Source organism: Lactuca saligna, chromosome 6 (assembly GCF_052625555.1).
Source record: "Lactuca saligna cultivar CGN05327 chromosome 6, ASM5262555v1, whole genome shotgun sequence".
Classification (NCBI taxonomy): Eukaryota; Viridiplantae; Streptophyta; class Magnoliopsida; order Asterales; family Asteraceae; genus Lactuca; species Lactuca saligna.
In genome coordinates this window covers 73382148-73386662 of record NC_136422.1, presented here as the reverse complement: position 1 = coordinate 73386662, position 4515 = coordinate 73382148, and positions in this window count along the sequence as shown.

Below are 4515 nucleotides of genomic sequence, written 5' to 3'. Positions count from 1 at the left end.
CGTATTTTTGGGAACTCACTAAGCTTCGTGCTTACTGTGTTATGTGTTTCATGTAACGACCGAAAAATTCCAACAGATTTAAACTTTTCGAAAACAACCCGATTTCATTAAATTATTATAAAAAGGTTTTCAATACATTTATTATCAGAGTATTCCCATAACCATAACATAAAACATAAACACGAGGAGTGGTACGATCACGCCTTCGCCTTGCCACGGTCTCCTGAAGAACCTGAAAAAAATATTAAACCACAATTGTAAGCCCGAAAGCTTAGTGAGATACCCCCAGAATACCAACCACATATACCATACATGTATAACATGTCATATCATAATCGATCACAGAACAGCCATGCATATCGGGTCTATTGTGTGACTAGTTTGCCGTATCGGGCCTTCAGTCCACCGGGTCCATCCTCCGAGTCTAGTCATGTCCCTCGAGTCTGCAGTGTGGTTGGTCCTCTCGCACCGGACCTTCAACCCACCTGGTCCACTCTCTGAGTCTACAGTATAACTGGTCTGCCCGCATCGGGCCTTCAGTCTGTCTGGTCCACTCTCCGAGCCTCGACACATCTGGTCCACCCTTGTGGGGCCTATAGCCTATCCGGACCGCTCGCTGGGCCTTCAGAATAACCGGTCCGCCCTGGGTATGTTGGCCTACAGCACAAAGTAGGTCCCAACTCAACCCAAATCCAGTCTAAATAACCACGTGCACATAAACATACAATCATATAACATTTCACATTCAACAAGTCGATCAAACAGATGACATAACATATCATCATCATCCTAACTAGGATACCGACCTAACTAGTCACTAGCATAGCATCACCCTACATATCAGGATACCGATCTTAACCAGGTCTCTAACATATACCCTCCTTGGTACGCGGGGCGTACATGCTGATTCGCAGTTGGGGATCGGGGCACTTATTCTCTACACGAGGCGTACTCAAAGGTTACGCGTAACCTTGTGGCTCAACAAAATCATATAATGACTTAATGGTTTAAGCTCTTAAGCCCAAACTTCAGATCCTTAGGCCAAATATGCCTACATATCTCACACATGGAACAACCACAGCCCTTGGGACCTCATTTTTCTCACTCAAGACCTCTCCTAAGGTCTGAAAGGACAGATAATCTTGGCCAATTCGAAATATGCAATAAGATGAGGACTTTTGGAACAAGAATGATGTTAAAGCTTCACAATACATAGATCTACACAATATGAATGTCAAGAAAGAAGATTTATACCATAAGAGTCTTTAATATCTCTTTAATCAGAACGAATTGAATATGAGGCAACGAAAGTTGCTAGAGTTACTTAAGGACTACGACTGTAAGATACTTTACTACCCTAGTACAACAAATGTTGTCGTTGATGCTCTCAATCGGAAAGTCAATCTTGAGAGAAAGAGGCCAAGAGTGTTGAGAATAGAATTTGTCTCGATAATTGTGGAGAGTATAAAGAAAGCTCAAGAAGAAGATTTAGAGAAGAATAACCAAAGGAAGAACCTTTGGGTAAAATGTTAGTGTTCGGTATAAACGGTCACGGACTGAAGGTGTACCAAGATCAGATTTGGGTACCTAAGTCTGGAGGAATAAGAGATCCTCTGATGGAAGAAGCTCATAAAACCATGTACTCAATTCATCCTGGCAGCACTAAAATGTATAGGGATCTAAACACCTATTACTGGTGGCCGATGATGAAGCTTGATGTAGCAAAGTATGTGGCCGAGTTTGTGACCTGTGTGAGGGTTAAGACATAACATCAGAAACCATATGGGAGCTTAGAACCTTTACCTGTACCTATGGGTAAATGTGAAGACATTGTTACGGATTTTTTCACCAAACTACCCAGAACAAAGAATGGTCACAACATGATTTGGTTGATCGTTGATCACTTCACTAAGAGTGCGCACTTGATAGCAGCCAATGAGAAATGGTCTATGGATAGGCTTGTGAATTCTTAAGTGAAAGAAATTATGACGCTTCATGGCGTTCCGTTAACGATTGTATCAGATTTTGATAGTTGCTTTACCTCAAGGTTTTCGAAAAGTCTACAAGAGGAATTGGGTACCAAGTTGTGTTTGAGTACAGCTTACCATCCACAGACTGATGGTCAGAGTGAATGGATGATACAAATACTTGAAGATATGCTGAGAGCATGTACCCTAGAATTCCAAGGCAACTAGGATGAACATTTTCCTTTGGTAGAATTTTCCTACAATAATAATTTCCACTCGAGCATTAAGATGGTATCTTATCAAGCTTTGTACGGACAGAAGTGTCGTACGCCATCTTGTTGGCTTGAGGCTGGGGAAAAGCAGTTTATGGGACCTACGATAGCCTATCAAACTGCTGAAAAGTTGAAACTAATTACGGAGAGAATGTTAGCAGCTTAGGATCGTCAAAAAATCTATGCTAACAAGAAAAGATGACCGATGACTTTTGAAGTTGGGGATTCGGTTTTTCTTAAAGTATCATTGTGGATGGGACTTATAAGATTTGGTAAAAGGGTAAAATTAAGTCCAAGGTTTATTAGACCATTTAAAGTTCTTCAGAGTACTGGGAACCAAGCTTATAAGCTCGAATTACCCAAAGAACCGAATGGAATTCATAACACTTTCCATGTGTGTTATCTGAGAAAGTTCACGGGAGAATTTCCCGACATGATTCCACTTTCGGAATTAAGAATTGATGAAAATAAGAGGTTAATTGGAGAACCAGAGGCAATCGTGGATCGTAAGACTAAGAAGTTGTGGTGCAAGATGGTCGAATTAGTGCTTGTCCGTTGGAAACATACGAATGGGCGAAATCTCAACTGGGAGAGGGAGAGTGACATGATGAGTCGCTATCCGCATTTGTTTCTTGATGTATGATTCTGGAGACAGAATCATCCTAAGGGGGAGAGAATTGTAACGCCCGTGTTTCTAGGCTAGACATTAATACTTATGTAATATTCTAGGTTAACCTTTGTAATTCATTTTGAAATAATAGAAATTTATTATTTGAGTATTATGTGTTTTATGCTTAATTGTGTGGCTTAAATGAATTAAGAATAAAAATAAGCGTAATAATAAAATATTATATACGCCTAATATCTATGAAGGAAGTTGTAGTGGTCGTGACAAGGGTTTCGAATATATAAACAATATCGAAATCCGAGTTATAACGAAGAAGTTATGACCCGTCGAAGTTTCGTGACAGAACCGGTACGACACTGCATTACGTTAATAGTGAGTTTACGATAGAGCGGTATTTAACCTTAGTGATCTAAACGAAAGTCGTAGAATACGTTAGGTCGAGAGCATACATAAATAGAACGCCTAAATCTGACTTCGTATGAAAAAGTTATGATTTTTCGAGGTTTCGACTTAGCGGTATGCAACCCAAAGTTCGAATATGAGATCGAGTGATTTCTAGCAAAACAATCTAAACGAGAAACGAAAATCTTGTCAATAGTAATGCAACGGTAAAAAGACAGACGAAAACGGACGTCAGATAAAGAAGTTATGATTTTCTAACAGAGTTTTCCTGTCCCGGCCTACTAAAAATAATATAATAAAAGTTCAATTCAAAATTAGCCGACAGAGTCTAAACTAGAATTGTAGAGCATACTCTCATCTACACGTGAATATAAAGAACGTCGAAAACGGAGCTCGTATGCGAAAGATATGAATTTCAGAAGTTCAAGGCACGAACTTCCACCTATGCTAGGGCTCACGACGTGAGCAGGTGATGGACGCCTTCCAGGGAAAGTGGCGATGATGAACGTAGTGACCTATCGACCTCATGACATGTGAATTAGTGGCTCACGACGTGAACATAGGATTTCAGCCCCTATAAATAGAAAGTGAGGCCAACCGTTTAGCGTTGCTAATTTCTTTCCTCTCACTCCATATTACATCAATTTACGTGCAAGTTATATCTTCAAAGCCCCGGTATCATCCTGACACCCGAAGCAAGTTCATAAGCTCCAAAGATCCCAAGAAGAAAAGAGTTTTCGAGCCAAAGCTTTGCCCGCGAGAAGCCCGGTGTGGGAAGATATCATAGTTTCACCGAAGAATACTTCTTTCAGAGTCGTAGTGCTGTCCGAGCATCGTCTTATCATGTGAGTGCATAGTCCCTTTCATATACATGATTTTAATACAAGTATTGTTGTATGTATTAAGTATATGCTTTGATTAGGGGTATATTCCGTTTTCTTATAACACATTAATATGAAGTATCTCATATAGAATACGTATTATGTGTATATACATATGTATATGATCTATTTATCTGGAATGAGTATAATTTATCAAGTTTATAAGTTGAATTTGAATGATTATGCATGTTTCTATCTACAAAAATGTTGCGTATAACTGGTTAGATAGTTGACGTGTGATAAACTGATGAGAGGCCTCGATGTTATTGTGATCCAGTCATCTAGCAGAGTTTAGATGATGACCATGGACTTTTCTAGACAATCTAGTGGAACGCTGGCAGGCTCACCACCTGTAGGTGGTATTG